This window comes from Corvus moneduloides, chromosome 5 (genome assembly GCF_009650955.1).
Source record: "Corvus moneduloides isolate bCorMon1 chromosome 5, bCorMon1.pri, whole genome shotgun sequence".
Lineage (NCBI taxonomy): Eukaryota > Metazoa > Chordata > Aves > Passeriformes > Corvidae > Corvus > Corvus moneduloides.
Window position 1 is genome coordinate 5128824 of NC_045480.1, and position 18186 is coordinate 5147009.

Here is an 18186-nt window from a genome sequence, read left to right on the forward strand (position 1 = left end):
CTTTTGAGGAAGCCTTTGGATACTGCACCTACTCAAATACTCATTGGATTACTTGGATTTTTTTCTTCTCAACTCTGAGAAAAACATCCTGTGCATGTTAACTTAATTTCTGTATCTGCCTTTCTAAAGGTTTCTAAACACGGGGCACCAAAATTCCCCACCATGTCTCACCTGGTCATCAGACCAGGAGTCTTCCATAAGTGCTGTGCTGTGTCTGCCAGCACTGGCCCCTGTCTCAGCCATCACAGGACATATCAAAGCCTCTTAAATTTAATGCATATATTTGATTCATGACCAGTTTTGCCATTAGCTGAACATATTATGAATTGTTGTAAGGTTTTATTCTTATTTTGTACTCAGACAAATAAGCTTTACAGAATGTTTCTCTAAATTTTTGGTAGCACTAGCTAAATATTCAGAAGGAGTAAGGGGATACAGTGTGCAGGGAAGAATTACCATCTTAATGAGGTTTGTCTCATTAAAGAGTTTCACTCAATTAGTTTCACAGATTTTACTTCAGGAATAGGAACACAGAGCTCTACATATCTGTAGCTAATTTTGGCTTATTTAAAACTAAGAGACCAACCTACCAAAAATTATTTAAGTGGAAGGACAGTAATAAATGTGGTCTTGGATCTTTCAAAAATGTATGGTTTTGAGTCAGGAAATTAGATGAAAATACATTGTTGATTTTACTTAACTAAGAAATGTGTTGGCAATTTCCCCAAGCGAAATGTGATCACTTCAGCATGAAACACTATTTGTCATACAAAGACCTCTGGTGTTCAGACAGTTTAGATTTGAATTATTTCCCAAAAGCTCTGTATGCACATTCTGCTCTCTGCCTTCACTGACCTGTGATAAAAGCTTGTCAAAGGTCTTAGGCTGCAGTGCTGTCACCTGCTGATAACGTGAAAGTGCCACCTGCACACAGAGTGACATTTTATCTGTCTGAACAGGGTTGCTCTTCCTAATCTGTCACTTCTTGTCGTGTGGGTTTTGTCAGATTTCCCCCTGAGCTGCACTCTACTCTCTGCACCCCCTGGATGACACAATACCCACAGAGCTCAGCAAAGCCGTGTTAAGGATCAGCTGAGAAGAAAAAACATCTTCAACAACATCAAGCCTGGTTAGGCAAAAGATGCCAAAACAAGAGAAGTGCAGAGAGCTGCTCTTCTCAACACACTCTCCTATCCCCTGGCAATCTAAGGTTTAGGGATTTCAAGAGCAGAGGAAGAATCCTATCAGAAGACCCAGGAGACTCTCTCCAGATGAAGTTAATTTTTTAACCCATGTACAATATTTACAACTAAATGGACTTCACTGAGGGGCTTCCTCAAGCGCAAGAAGAGATGAGGCTGATGTGCTGTACACAACAACACAGCAAGCGAATGTGATCCACTGCAGAAGCAAAAAGCAAGATGTACTGGAGTAGTTCACCTAGAAAAGGTGGAACTGAGGTGCTCTGTGCCCAGGGTAGTCAAGGCAGCTTTTCTGCATCTGATATATGAACTAACCAGTCACCAGCTTGTACCCCAGGTCACCCTGCAGTGTGCAATGCAGACACACTCTAAAAATTGAGAGGGTCTGATTCACCTCACCAGACTCAACATCTGCTCTGAAACTGCCTCTAAAGGAGCTGGGCACCTGCCTGGAGAATAATGGGCACTTTCAGGAAATGACACAATTGACCTACTTTGGCATGGGATGAATCACACCACCAAAATCCTTGCTCCTCACACACTGTTGGCAGGCTGGTGTTTGGTCAGATGAAATGCTGCTCTGTTCCCACGGCATACAGAACTCAACCGGCCTCGTGAAGCAGAAGAGGAAGTGCAAGAAATCAGCTTTATGCCTGATCCAGAAACCAGCAGCATCAACTAAGACGCTTCCACTGACTGCATGCCTGATCTGAGGCTGTTGTCTGTGTGGCTCTCTAAAGCACTTTGCCCACAGCAGTTATTAGTAATTTATAATCCTATGGAAAATTTCCCTCCTCCGTCCCCAAGCCATCCTGAGATACTGGTACACTCCAGATTTTAGATTAATCTTAATTTTGAAGAGTATGGATTTCTGAGGCTTTAACGGTTGGTTTAGGTATTTTTCAGTATCAATAGCTTTCAGCAAAATGCTTTGCCTTTAAATCTCTTGGGGTTGTTGTTTTGGTTTATTTTCTTGAAAGTAGTATTTGAAGAAGAGAAATAAATAGTGTTAAATTCTTTTTTGCTTCCATTTAATTAGTTTAAAAATGGTTCTTTTTGAAATAGCTTTAGAATCAGAGAATCACAGAATGGTTTGAGTTGGAAGGGGCCCTAAAAACCATCCAGTTCCACCCCCTGCCATGGGCAGGGGCACCTTCCACTATCCCAGGTTGCTCCAAGCCCCATCCGACCTGGCCTTGAGAACTTCCAGGGATGGGGCAGCCACAGCTTCTCTGGGCAGGGCCTCACCACCCTCACAGTAAAGAATTTCTCCCTAATATCTAATCTAACCCTGCTCGCTGTCAGTTTGAAGCTATTCCCCCTTGCCCCATCACTTTATGCCTTTTATAGGTAAAGAAATATGGTCTTTTCTTAAAAAAAGGAAGGAAAAAAACCCACTAAACAAAAATAAAAGTTTGTTTCAAATATAGTTTTTGCATTTTCAGTGTCCCAAAACCAAATGTAAACTAACAAAATAATAGGCTTTTGTCAAAAAGATGGTGTGTTTTATATTCTTTAATGGAAAAACTTGCTTGTTGCATTGCAATTTTAACTACACCATGATTGTCACTAAAAAGCAGTGTTGATACAGAAAGTTCAACTATTTTTAGTGGAACAGTTCACAGTCTCTCCCGTGCCTCACAAAAAATGTTGTGCAGATTAGCTTTAGTCACATTTTTAAATACACATATTCAAAATTCCAGGTGAAACCAAGGTGCTGCTTTTCATATTCAAGATATGCAAGCTAAACTATGAAAAACACACACAGCTTCTCAGTCAGACACAAAGATAATCCCCAAGGAGATTTTTTTTGTATTTTTATTGAATGAAAAGGAGGAAGACACAGTGGGGGAAAGCAAAGGAGATAACCATTGCAATGAAACCAGAAGGTATCAGTAAATGAGGTGGGGAAAAATAGCCCATAATCCCCATTATTAAATAAAGATTGTAAAGACCAACAGATGACATCCATGCTAAAAAAAGCTCCTACGAACAGCAGGGGACTTGTGAATAAGCCAAATCATCAAATTGCACTTGCAGGTCTGTGGGGTTGCCTGTGAGCAGGAGTCAGTTCATTAACCCAAACGACCCAGAGTGCTGCAAAATCAGATTATTGTTGGCTCTGCCATTCATCAGCTCCTCTCTCCCTTGAACTCTTTCTCCTACACGGGAAATAATTGCAGAAGATTTACTGAGAATAAAGGGATCTGGGGGGCTGTCGCAGTTTCGGAGACAGATGAGTGACAAGACACACTGGGTTCATGCACAGCAGCCCCCTTTTACTGAGTCCTCTTCCCCTTATAGAGATCTGAAGCTCCGCGCGGTCGATCCCTATGGGCTGAACCAGTTGCCACCTGGCCAACCAGCCAATGGCTGCTTGCATCCCCAATGGCCTGGGCCTGCTCTCCAGCAGTCCACACTGGTTGGATTACACAACCCACCTGAGGAAGGTATCTTTTCAGCTTTTTACCGGCTAGCCTAGTGGTTTAATGTCTTAGAAAGCCTCGAGCAGCCTAGAGAGGTAGCACGGGCCATCTGGCACTTTAGTAGCTCTAAAATCGGTACCTGTATCAGCTGCAGAGCAAATACCATCAGCAGAAGCAAAGAGGAAGAAATATAGCTCCCTGCTCGCTCAATTTCCTGCAGTTAGAAGCTTTCAAATGAGACAGACAACAAGAGGTGTTCGCAGAAAGGGTAGCAGAGCCAAGAGAGCGCGGGACCTCCCTCGATCGTCTCTTTTATTTGGAGAAGGGGAAAGGGGCGGGCTGGGGGCGGACCCGGGGTGACCGGCCAATCAGACACTGCTGAAGAGTCTGAGTTACATTTGGTTTTGCCCGCACTTGGAACAAAGGAGCTCAGAGCACATGGGCAGGAGCACGTGTCTTTGGGGAAGGGAAGCTCGGAACAGGCAGCAACACCCACCGGTCGGGGTACTTATGTCATTTCAGTGATGTCTTCATTATTTCAGTTATAAAACAGGGAGTTATAAAATGGGATTAATTATTATTGTGAGGCCTTCAGCCAGCTGCTGACCACCACAATAGGAGTCTTCTTGCTCTTCTTGATAACATCAGCGTGTCCCAGCTCCACTCAGCACAGGGGGAGTTCACCAAGAGCACCCATCTGTTTCTGCTCTGCCCTGTTTGATTACTCAGAGCCCACCCAGGTTCTGTGAAGGACCTGATTCCTCACAAAACATTTCTGGGAAGATCTTCCTTCTGGAAAAATTACTCACGAATGGGTCTCAGAGACACATCCCAATGAGTGAATAACCAGATAAGCCCCACACTGGCAATAGATGTTTTTGGGATGGAAATGTACAGCAGGTTCCTAAGCATGAGGGTGTGGGATAGCATCCCAAAGTCATGCATATGGATTAAAGAGTCAAGACACAGGCCAATTTTAAGATGAATCTTGCTGGGTCTTGACTGTGAGTGCTGGTGATACCTCAGGAGTTTACACTGTGATCATGAAAATCCCTTTGAATCTGATGCTTTATGTTTCTATTTTTTTCTGCTTTGAAGCCTTTCCTCCTACAACACCAAGGCAAAGTGGAGCAGTATGAGGAAAATTATACCATATATTACCTTCTCTCTGCACCACCTCACAAAAATTTTCATCACTTCTCAGTGTGATTTTAAAACTTTAAAGAAGCATAATAAATAAAGCTCATTTTTAACTGTTCTTTCTTTTTTTTTTTTTTTTTATTTATTTGCTGGTTACTTACTTGTTTTGATCAACTACAAAAAAACCAGGCACTGGCAGACTGTAAAACACTGATTCGGTGACTGATTAACAGGACTTATACAGCCATCTTACAGGGCAGGACAATGATGCAATCTTTCTGTTTTATTAACAATAAAATAGATGTATTGCTCCTGAGAGCCTGGAACAATGTGCAGAAGCATGGATTGAGCCCAGCAAAACCAGGAACTCCGTCACTCCAGGGTAACACATGATTTGAAGCCTGATTTAATATCAGAAACTCAGAAAATAAGACAGAAGGATGGCAATAATATTGGGTTGAACTCAGTAGGTATTCATTAACATTTGGCATGCTTTTTCCAAAATCCTTTCTTTGTCCTCTGTGAATCCCTGCCTAAATGTTGAGGTTTGGGGGTTCCAGTCTCTCCTGGCCTGAACCCAGGGAGCGAACTTTATTCAGCACGTTTTAGCAGTTCATCCCCCAAATTCACCTTGCTCTCCTGGGGTGGAGCAAAATTTCAACACACCCAAGCCAGGTCCTCAAGCAGGTTTGTCTTTCAAACTAAAAAATTCTCCAAATTCTGAATAAAAGCAGGTTGAAATTTAGGCAGATTTTTGAGGCAGCTATGGTGACTTTGCACTGTGAATCCTGAGGAGCACCCACGAGGTTCCTTTCATCAGTGTTAAGCGCAACCTCAGCTGAGAGAGCTAGAAGACCCACCACAGGAAACAACCCCTTAGCACATGACAGACATTTCTGTGGTTGGTTGACTACAGCCTTCATTATGTTTTCTCAGTACACCTGAAAACAGCAGGTTCTGTTGTAGACAGAACACCGGGGCAGAATGTGTTAACATTTACCAGGCTTGATAATTTGCTTTGCAAATTGTTGTGGTGTGTGCGGTAAAGCAGAGTTTCTCCAAAACCAAAAAAAGTCTACAGAAACTGGGCAGGTTTGTTATGCTCCATCATAAAAGGGGCACCAGGAATGCTGGTACATCATGCTCTATGTCCTGCTGATAATCTAGCTTGTGTTTCTAGGCCAGAGCTGCTGTACCAGCCCACCTGAACCTCTGGTCTAGCAACCTCTGTCTCTCAAGGAGTCGCTTATTTGTGAGCTCCACAGGTTACACTCTGGTGTTCAGGCCACCATTGTCAGCTTCAAAATCTCCACCCTGCATCTACTCTTACTGGTCACATCTCTTGAACCTGATAAGGTTTTTCTGGCTGTGCCTCTGTAATCTTTTTTTCAGTGCCCAGTCATGCACTACTGTGTCTTATACACTACAGTGTTCATTTCATAGTTTGAATTACATCCCCTCCATGTCCCCAGAAACGCATTTTCTGCTGGAAAATCACTGTGTTGTGAGGAGAAATCAAAATACAAGTATTGCATGAATTTTATTATAATTATTTAAAACACAAAACATGATCTTAGAAACCTTAACTTGGTTTTCCCTGTGACAGCAAAATAAGTAGCTTGAAAAGACAATCCAGAAAAATTAGCTGTGCATCCATCTGGAGCTGAGACACCAATTTGGTCCCCAGATTTAGAGTCCTACCCCTGCAGAGAGGATGGGATTGGTATGTAAAGCATCAGGTCTGCTCCTGGCACCGGCTGCATGAATGTCTGCGAGGAGACACAAAGCCCCTGATGTCCTTGTGCTGGGGGAAACCGATCGTGCAGGGAGAGGGAACCAGGACTCACGCTGCTTCAGAGGGAGCACATTGCAGAGAGAGAGGCTGGAAACACATGAGCTGCCTTTTGATGCTGCTGCAGAACATTTACAGTGGAGGCAGCACACGGGCACTGCCTGGCCCCTGGTGCTGCAGAAAGAGTTCCTGACACCCGTCACAAACACTGGCACTGCAGGGAACACCAGGTTAGCTCTGAAAACACAGCCAGGATGTAATCTTTGGAGGGAGAAAGGAGAAAGATAAATTTGCCAGAGATGATCTTTCCATACATTAATTTTCATTTCTTCTCCTGGCCTTAGCCAGGAATCCAGATTGTTTTCTAGTTGTTTATTTTAGCTGAACTCATCTGCAAAGGCTCATTTCCACTGTATTTCCAGTAGACACAGATGCTATCACTATATGCCAGTGCATATTACCAAGCGATTAATCTCCAGAATTATTATTGCCCGTTTTATTGAAAGCAAATACTCTTGAGTTCAGAAAACTATGTAAAGGCTTGGAGCAGCTTAGCTAAATTCCATGCTAAAGGCACAATCCTCTTTGGAAAGGACTTCTCTCTAAAACTACAAGCCTATGCTCCTATGTTGTATAATTTCACCCTAGAATAAAACATCACCTCCCACAGTCTTTGCAAGCTACCCTGACATTATCACTCAGAACTCTAACTCCATTGTTACCCACTGTTGAACTGAAAAGTTCCTTTTTGTGACACACACACAAGCCAGAGGTGACACAATTAAATGAATATGTTTGTCATAAAAAATTAAGATCAGTAAGAATTAAATGGCAAATAAATTAGGATTGGCAGCCTTTTCCCTAGGGAACAAAATATAATCTTCCTAAATTCAGTAAAGAGTGTTCTCCCTTCAGCCTTTGATCTGCAATCTTCAATCAATATTTCCATCTTTAAAGACAGCCAGTCTTTAAAGTCTGCCAGACAGACAGAGTTACACACGTATTTGTGAATATGGTTCTCACTTGATGGGGTGGCCAGGAGCAATCTGAGGGTATGAAGTGAGGCAAAGCTGTAATCAGCTCTTAAAAGCATTACCAGACACTGGATTTTTCAAGAACAAAATCGTCATCCAGTGCTGTTATTTTCCAGGGGAGTTTAAAGGAGGCAGCCTGAGCTCCATCCACATGGCAGCTGCAGGACCAGTCTCCTTCAAAGGTTTCCCTCCTTGGGGTAGGACCCAAAGCAGGCCAGTACCACTCAGACACAGTTTATTTTCTCTCACTGGAGAAGGGCTCCAGCTTGTTCAGCAGATTTCTAATACATCTTCCTTCCAAAGCTGGAGTTAGCTTTTCCTGGGCTTCTGCAGCCAGGGAACAGAGGCAGACCTTGTAATTCTGCCTCTAATGGTTTCATCCTTCAGCCATGAGGAGAGCAAAATCCTTTATATCGAATGCCATCTACTTTAGACATTTTTTCCCACATCTCTGTCCTTCCTCCACCCTTGTGGCACCCAAAGGTGGCAACTCAGTACTAAATAATGCATTTCTTCTTTCCCTGGACCTGCTGTCCTGTCCCATGGCAAGCTGTCCCCACCTCAGCTCCTCTACCTGTCCCTCCTGGATGGCAACAATACAATCATCCTAAAATATCCCTCTATACCTTCTGGACTCTACTCAGCTTCCCCATATACCTCCTGCTCCTCTGTCCACTCTTCCCAAAGCCCATCAGATGTTCTCATTTCCCTTCCCAACACCACCACTGAACCCAAAAAGCAAATATAGAGGAAATCTCTTTCTTAAGGAAAAAAAAAAGGCAAGCCTTGAGGTCTCTCGGGATTCCCCTCAAAGACAACAGGATTGAAACAGCTTGACTTTGAACACTGAACAACCTGGGCCTTTTATTATTTTTAGTAGTACTCATGTACTTCCTTGTCATTGCTATTAATTATGCACACTGCAGGCACACCGAGTGTCTCACTGCACTGCAAGCGTACAGGGTGAGCCAGAACATGTCCCTTTGTGCTTGTAGTGTGGTTTCTGAGGAGAGTTAGCTTTCATTTGTCAGTTCAAGCACGTTAATATTCAGACATTGCCATGGACATTATTTGTCTCTCTAGCTGATACCTGTTCCTGAACCAGCAGCAGCAAAAACAAGCTACAAAGAACATATCAAAAATGTCACCCTTTTTATCATGCCAGACCCTATGTCACCCTTCTGTTACACCAGATATGTTTGATTAAAGGAACATGCATTTTTTTTCATCTTTAATTAGAACAGTATGGCCACAGGATGTACTGTAACTGCACTATCACCAAACAGCAGACTGTATTTGAAAAAGATTTCTGAGGAAAACACAATATTATCAAGAAGCTAAATAACATGGAATAGGTCAAATAAACCAAATGGGCACATAGGCTAAAATAAGCCAATGAAATACACCGCTGTGAGGATGTGTTGACCAATTGTTGCTGTGCTTGAAGATACAGCTCAGATCAGAGCCCTTTGCTCCAGGCTGTGGGTTGTCCCCACAAACCACCACCGTCCTGGCCTGATTACTGCTGAGTGGCAGGACTCTTCCAAATGAAGAGAGAAATACATTCCATAAGCCGTGGCTTTGGCAGCAGCTGACAGAAAGGGCATTGAACTGCTCTGTCAGCCCACTGGTGCCATGTCCAAGGAAGAAAACTTCTGGTACAGAAAAGGCTGGGGAACACAAGAGCAAGCAGTGACACGAGCCTTGATAGGGTAGTGAAAGAAACCTGGGGACAGAGCAAAGGGAGGGTTCAGTGTGTGCCTGGTGACGTTTTAGACACCTTGGAGTAACTCACCTGGCTTTGGATGCCTCTTCAGACATCCCTGGGTCCTGCCAGCATGAGGGTATCCCAGGTAGTTTGGAGCACCTGGACAGGCACTAGCCTCACGTGTTTAAGCAATTCAAACCCACTCCGAGTCTCCAGCTTCCCATACCTCCTCTTTAAAATGGTCTACAGGACATGTCTTTTTAGCTCACAGAGTATATTCAGTTATAAATCACACATACCAATGGACTGGAACGTCCACACAGCCCAAAGGCCCTGGATATACCCCAGTACTAGCTACTCAAACTAAGGCTGAGCTAAGGCTCACTTATCACCCTTGCATTAAAAAAGAAAAGGGGGATACAGCTTCCTTTAGTGCAAACAGGCCCTCAGAGCATACCACAGAACAACCAGCTCATAGGCTGCAGAGCAGAGACCCCAAGGGAAAGACCTGACAAAGTACCGCCAGACAAAATCCAGCCTGGCAGCAGGAAATGGAGGCTTCCCAGCCAAACATCCCAATCCCGTTTTCAGGGCTTGACACAAAGGAGAAAGTAACAGAGAAGCAAGGACACATGGGAAGCACTGCAAGTGCATTAAAGATGAAGGATATCCGCACTAATGATAGCTGGAGACTTTGTAAAAAGCAGTCCTACACCAGAACATTAATGATACAAGAGTCTATGTAAAGAAATCTTCCCAAACAAGAAGCTGGGGGATTGGATTTGAAAAGGGAACTCATTAAGAGAAAGTTCCCTTACGAAATAAAGTAAAAATAGTTACCGGCTTTCTTTAGAACTTGGCACTCCTCTGCGTTATAGGCACTGAGGAGGTGATTTTTCAGACTGACTGTACACTTTTGCAATGTAGATTTGTACACTTGGGTGAGTCCCCATAGGTTCCCACCAACCCACCAGAGACAAACAGGCACTTCATCTCACTTTAAAGCACATTGCAAAATACGGCAAATTAATTGTGCCCTAAAAATGTGTCTTTTTCTTCCCATCAGCTGTGAAGAGATCCTTGGCTTATTAGCTGAGATGTGAGATGATCAGCACACATCCACACTGTGAATATCTAATATTTATGTAATATAAATGTTACATGAAGTGTTTGGTTCTATCAGCTCTGTATGTCACTGTTTCACACTATAGAGCCAATGCTTTGTGTTCCTGTAGTGCATTTGGCTTTTGACATCCTCTGCAGGAGTGGGCAGGAATGAGTTTCTTCATCTCACACATTGTTTGAGATGTGAAAACTTTTTCCTTTGTGTATCAAGATGAAATTAAGGCATTTTCAAGTTTTTCATAAGCCTCAAGGAGAATTAATGTGAGGTAGCCAGTGGCATGCCCTTCCAGGAACTTATTAAAGATTTTGGCCATCTATATTTAAATTTCATTTTCACCCCATTTTTCCTAAAGGAGATACTGCCTTCTTAGCTGGGGGTGGGCATCTTTGCCTTCAGGGAATTTCTAGTTCATTGGGATTGGGATTTTTAGATGGAATTCTCATATCTCAGAGGAATTGTCCTTTCTTCCTGCTACTGTGTGTCCCACTGATACATGAGGGTAAGACATTTCAGTGCAGATAAGTCACCATTTACATGGGAATAATCTCATATAAGTGGACATGTAAGGATGCTGAGGCCCTTGTCTATTGTCTGAAGGAGCAAAACAACTCCCTTAATTCACCTGATGTTTAAATTGTAAAACTGAATCGTCTCATCCTCGTGAATGAAATAACGTGAATAAAATCCCAACCAGTTCTCTAACTAAAAACCAAACAAAACCCCAAAACAAAAGAAACAAAAAAACCCAAAACAAAACCAAAAAAAGCCAGAAAAACAAAACAAAATTAATTAAAAAAAAAAAAAAAAGAAAAAAAAATCCAAAACCAAAAACCACCAGAGACAAAAGTGCACAAACTGAGGAATGTAGCAAACGTGACTGGTTTGTCAGTTCCTTCAGCCTCCTCTTCTCTTGTCTTGGGACATTTATGCAGATTATTCTTCTCAATGAGATGCTATCACTAAAGCAAACCCTCAAATTATTGTGTTTCAATCATTTATTGCAGAAGGAGGAAAAGAAAGCAATATTCAGCCTTCAGCAGGTCTTCTGGAACATATTTAATAACCACTGATTAAATAGCAATGGAGACTTTCAAAGAAAGGAGAACTTTAGAAGGTGCAAATCTTTCAAAAACATTAAATTGCTGCTCACTTTCAATCCACAGGAGCAGGTTTGATTCCTCTATAACCCAAAGAATCATCTAACTCTGAACTGCCAGCTCTGTGTCCTGCCACAAGTGCTCCTCAAAGCCCTTAAGTGACAAATTTCATGAACTCATGCTGGTGTGTTGTAGAGACCTGACTTTAAAGGGCTGGTTTGCCTAATCAACCCCTTAAACCTTTGGCCACATGAAAGATGAGATCAGCACAGTTGGCCATGCCCTGATATCTCCAAACAACACCATCCTTGTCCAGGTAGACTTGAATGGAAACTCAGGTTTTGTCCAGTTCCTCATTCCCATGTTCTCATTGCCTATTAACAACACACATTAGCAGCATCTGATGGGATGAAGCCACATGCCTTGAAGTTGACTTCTTTTGGGATCTAATTATAAAGGTCTAAAATTTATGGACTTGTCTTCCCACTAACAAAACAGATTGTTCAGTATTATTTGATTATTGGTAAAAGAGTAATTTTCCCTCTCAGGTTGTTGCCCCTCAACTTATTCTAGATGATGAATTCAAAACTAGGAATATTTAAGACATGTAGCTCAAGACACTGCAATTTCTTTACTATGCTTTAACAGAGAACAAATGAATCTCATGTCTTAAAGAAAAAAAAAAGGCAAGAACCTGCTTTTTCAGCTTTACACAAGGGAATTAGTCAGGGAAGACAAGAAAATTAGAAGGGAGTGGATTCACCACAGGTCTCAGGGCAAGGGGAGACGAAGGAAAATTGCCAGGGAGGAAAAGCCATGTGGCAGCTCAAAGAATGAATGACATTTATTTATTTAGGTTTTTCCTGGGGGATCCAAGAAGTTCCATGAAAAACTGCATCCTGCATTCCTCCAGTCAGTTAGAAAGAGACTGCTGCCTTTTCAGCGATTTCTTAAATATTTTGAGCTTCGTCTCTCAGTAGAGTTTAAGAGGATGTCCTATGGGTATCACGCAGGTGGGGGCAAGAGGAAATTCTGGAATCAGGATAGAGGAAAGTCAAGTTGTGGGGGAGGCTGAGATGATGCCTGCAACAGGACCAGACATGTTGTGAGGTCCACTAATTTCTCTCACTCTTTTGAATAGAAGTTTCACACATTATGAAAAGACTTGGTTACAAACCCCATCTGTTCTCTCCTACCTTTATCCTCTCCCAGTCACTCTTATCCAGCCTCAGTCAATGAAAAAGAACTTAAATCAGCAATTAGACCATCTGTCTCATTTGAGATGCCTCCTGAAGAATGGATTAAATCATGCTCCTGCATACCTCTGTTCCTCTCCATTACTGAAGCACTACCAGTTAAAAAGTATGAAAAGTGAAGTTTTTAGGCAAGAGGCATTAGAAGCAAAGACATTTACACCTCCACAGTTAAAAAATTATCAGATGACTTGATAATGTTGGCTACAAAGCCTCAGAGGATAAAACTCTGGTGAGAAATTCTGCACAGCTGTTTGCTTTATTTATAAAAAAACCAATGATTTAGGGAAAGAGGGATTCTCTTTTCAGCTGGACCCATGTGAATGCTCTGGTTCCCATCTGCAAATTCAGGGAGACCTTCACATCATCACAGTTTAATCTCTAATAATCTCTAAAGCTCAGAGAAGATGCATCCCATATAGACTGGCCTATTAGCTTTTATACTGGCTTTTATCTTAAAAGTTTTTGAAAAGTCAGTATTCTTTCTGCCTTTTTATAAATCAAACTGCATATATATATATATATATATGAACTATTTTGCTGTATTTCTCCATAATTGAGTTAAATTCTTAAAAAATCAGGATTTTCTGCTTATATTTCTTTCCTTCTGCTGATGGTTCCCAGAATTATCCCAGTTTCCAGGTCCTTGCTGAGGGCCAGCACCATGAATAATGATTCAGGGTCTGGTTCACGTACCTTGACATTACAGATGGCTTGGTTTACTCAGAGATACTCCGATTTATTCTGCAAGGATAATTCCAGATCAAAGAAGGTTCAAGGTATTAATAGCAGCTAAATAAAATTGGAAATCACTTGAATGTGTTGTCCTGTGTTTTTCACATCTGAGTGGATTTGTTTGGGAATAGCAATCTGAACAAGGCAGGGCAATACCAAGGGTGAGCAGGGTTTCAAATCATTTTCTTTAATTACTGACTTGAATAACTTTTACCTGTCAGTGCAGGGAAGACTTTATCCTTAAAAATATTTATTAGTATAGTTCCTTGTCTTTCTTCTAGGACTTCAGAGCCTTTTTGTAGTGTGTGCCATGAAAAACTGGTAAAGAAAGAGTTTATTTCATTAAGCAGATGCAGAATTACAACCTTGAAATAAAGAGGAGAGAATAAAAATGGGAAGGCAAATAATACCAAGAATCGTAGTGTATTTTGGAAGGATGGAGCAGCCTTAACATAGAACATAGCTGATATGGGTCAAAGTTTATGATAATTTTCCAGACTTTATGTCACTAGACTAGCAAAAGTTCCAAAAATTTATTTAGTGCAAAATCCACTAACTAAGCACTGAAGAGCTGCTGCTCTGAGCACCTGGACGAGAGCAAAATGTAAATCAAGATTGATTTCTGTTCTAATGCTGGTGGAATCGCATAACAATGAACAAGACTATGGAGATTGGAGTATCCTCCCAAGAATTTCAAGTGCTGGGATGGAAAAGGTTTGAATTGATTCTGGGCCTGAAAGGGCTATTCATCATGGTAAAAGAACATTCCTTTGAAGTATGGAAATACAGAGGACATTTATCAATAAGAAGAGGCAAAGACTAAAAGACCAAACTCTTTCTCTCCTGGTGCTCTTCCAAGGCAAAAGAAAAAAGTCAGGAGATGCTAAATCCTGAGGCACTTCCAGTGGAATGTGACCTCTTAGAAGTGGAATGCATAGACCTGAACAAAATATCTGTCATCTGTATTAATGTGTGCTCAGCACACAGAGTATCAGCTTTTTATCCAGATAGGAATTTAATCCAGGGTAGTTTTGAAGCTACTGGACATGCCTGAATAAAGTTTCACTGAAGGAGAGATAATATGGAAATAATAATCTGCTTATCAGATCTGACTGGTCTCCAGGTGCAGCTTCTGGGGATTCAATGAAGATCAGGATCCTTCTGCTCTGGGCACTGCACAAACTCAAACACTACACAGCAGACAAAAAGCAAATAATACAAGGGAATGATTCAAGTCACAGATTAAACACCTGAAGTCAGTACAATGTGATGTCAAACAAAACCTGGTTCAAGACTTTGAAACAAACCTAGGGTCACCACCTCAGTTAAGTGATTTGGAGGAACCACTCAGCCAATTCTGTAAATAAGACAAAATATTTTTTGGAAATCTATCAATTGGGCATGATTTTTTCTTTAAACTATGATTGTTATGATAATTTCTTTATGATTTATGATTGTTTCTTCCATTTCTGAAGTGAAGGAGAGAGGGAGAACATCCTTTGAGCTACAGAAACTGTAGGAAGAGACTGTAGGTGGAGGGATAACTGTCCTTTGAGAAAAGCACAGTTTTACTTTCAGTTCTGAGAGAAGCAGAGATTCCACCTTTACCTCTCTTTCTCCTCTCCCTTTGTGCTTGTTTTTCAACTGCCAATGAGGAAAAACTTCTCTGAGCCAAGGGATGGCAGTGACTCATGCATCAGCTGAGTGCACAGCAGCAGTGTCAGAGCTATTGTGCACTTAGCTCCAGGGCAGGATGACACAAATTCATTTCCCAGTGGAAAGCTAAAGTAAATTCTAATTCACCAAATAAGAGCAAACACAGTTCACATGCCCATGTGCTTCACCTCTGTGCACACTGGGAGGATTATTTCATTATAGAATCACAGAATGGTTTGGGCTGGAAGGGAAATTAAAGATCATCCAGTTCCAAGCCCCTGCCATGGGCAGGGACACCTTCCATTGTCCCAGGTTGCTCCAAGCCCCATCCAACCTGGCCTCAGACACTTCCAGGGATGGGGGAAGCAGAGCTTCTCCTGGCAACCTGTGCCAGGGCCTCACCACCCTCACAGTGAAAATTTTTTTCCTAATATCTAACCTAAATCTCTCCTCTTTTAGTTTAAAACTGCTCCACCTTGTCCTGTCAGACATTATTTCTGTGTCACTGGCTGCTGTGTGGGAGGGGAGGGCTGGTGAGCTGGTGGGAGCTTCCTCTGTGATGGAAAAGGGCTGCAAGCTGGAAAGGGCAGGGAAGGGGGGTCCAAGTGTCAGAGTTGTAAGTGGCAGCTTCTGCAGGTGTGTTCTTTTATCCCATGACCTTTGCTGCCGACAGCTGAGAAAGGAAAACAGTGAAACAAAAAAACTCTGCCCAGACGCACACACAACTTCACCATGTGCCTGCAGTTTGCATTACTTCTACCCCAAGATGAGATTTTTCTTAGAGCTGAAACCTGTTCCCATGTAGACCCCAAATGTGGCATTGCAGACAATTTAATCTGCAGAAAGTGCTGATTCCTGCATGCCCACAGTGCTGGAATCTTCCCATTTCCATGCTTCAGGACACTAACAGGTCAGGAGTTAGACAAACATAACAAAGTCACTCCCAGTGACACCTAAGGAAAAAAATACCAAAAATCAGGAGACCAACTCTCTACAAGTGTCTGAGCTGGAGCATTTAAAAGCAGATCTTTACAATACAGAGGCTTTCTCTATGTTTTTTGTTTCTTTCCTCTGTACAGGGTGAGACAACTCATGGGGTACAGGCTGCAGGAAACCAAGCCATGACCTGTACCAGGTCCCACTGCTGCCCTGAAGAACCGTGGTCTGAGAAAGGCTGGAAGCATCATTTCTCTCTCTGAGGAAAGTGCTCCTAGATGCAGCACAGAGGAGATAATCTCAGCAGAAAATGGGATACCATTGTCCTGTGACAGGAAGGGTTTCTCAGGTTATGTTATTCTGGACTATTTCTGTTCCTTGGTACACACACGTTATTTCCAAGTCTCTTCAGAGTAGGTAAAGGGATGACAATTGCTTTCAAAGATATAATAAGCAGACTTGTTTCCCTAACAGCCTTTCTCTGTGCTCAGGCCACTACGATATTGCCATGGTGGCATAAAAATTCAACCCTTGTTTGCAAGACTTCCCTGTGTTCTTTTTAATGACCTCATTAACCAAATTGAGGAGGGATGGGAGGGTTTGGTGGGTGTGTTCTTTCAAGTCATTTTCAACACCTTATGATCAGAACAAAATGTATATGCAGCTGGAATTAGAAGGACATCACTGTGCACTCGTGGAGCAGAGCAATCAGCCACGTGTTCTGCTGTCCCTCTCAGCCCTCCCTCTGGTATTGACACTTAAAATGTCAAGCCATTGTTTTCCCATGGCTCAGGAGGAATGACTCTGGTTCGATAAGCTCAGGCTCCTTTCTTTGCTCTTGCAGCCCTAACATCAGGCTGTCAATCCCCCAAATTAAAAGTGATTGCCTCAGCACCAGTGCCTGCTGCCACCCCACGCCTGTGCTGGTGGGATGTTTTAGGAGCGCCTGAAGGACCGAAGCACTTCTGTTAGTTGGGAGTAAGGGTATTGTATTTTTAGGCATTTTTAAAAACCCTGAGGTGATACCAGCAGCTGGGAGACAGAGCTGCAGGGCCCTAAGTGTGTGAGCATCCTGTACCTAACACAAACTCAGCCAGCCTTGGCAGACTCAGATCCTGAGCATCCTGAGCCAGCTGCCTCCAAGGATGGAGATGGGGATGCATCACCAGACACTGTGCTGGGAGATACAGCTGCAGAAGCTTCTCCATCTGGGAAAGGGGTTTTGCCTGCATCACCTGTCACAACAACATATCAGCACATGCTAAATAAGGCTTTCTACCCCCTAAAGTACATGAAAATTAGCAGCCAGATATTCATGTAAAGCTATCCAAAATTGTTTGATACATCAGATTAGTTTTAATATACTTTGTTTCTTGGTTATAAAACATTGGGGAAATGCCTTAGCTCCTGCAGATGGGATTTGAAAGGTGGAAGAAATTGCTCCAAATGCGTGACACCAGTTGGGTGTTTTTTACTCTGGCAATGAGACCCAGAGAACAGAGTTAACTCAGTAGCTGCTCTACTACCTGACACAGGTGCAAAATCACAAAGCTGAATGGTGATCTCTGAACCATGCCTGCAGCAGCACTGATGACAGGAATTGCATTTGGTATGTCTCAGTATGATATTTTGTGTCATATTTTATGCTGATGTAAACTGATATGGTTTAACTGATTGTATCAGAGCTGGGCCAAGCTGGTCTGATGGAGGATCTGACCCAAATATACATCTTTTAATTCATCCTGAGCTGAGACTTGTTAGGACTTTGGAAAGATTCATTGGGTTGTTTTCACTTACATTGTGTGAAGTATGTGTCAATGTAGACAGGCCAGAGCTATTCATCAAAAAAACCTAAATAAAACATTACGTCCCCACTGGAAAACCGAATTTAATCTCAACCACATGCACAGAAAAAATGTCAATTTCTGACAGGATTTTTCACCAGAAAAAAAAGTACAGAGATGTTTGTCTGCTTTCATCAGCCCAGTTAGTCTCAGGAGCTATGGTTCCAGGTTTCTTGTGATCTCTTGAGTATCCAGCCAAGCTACATCTTTCATGATGTCTCATTGCAATGCCCCAGG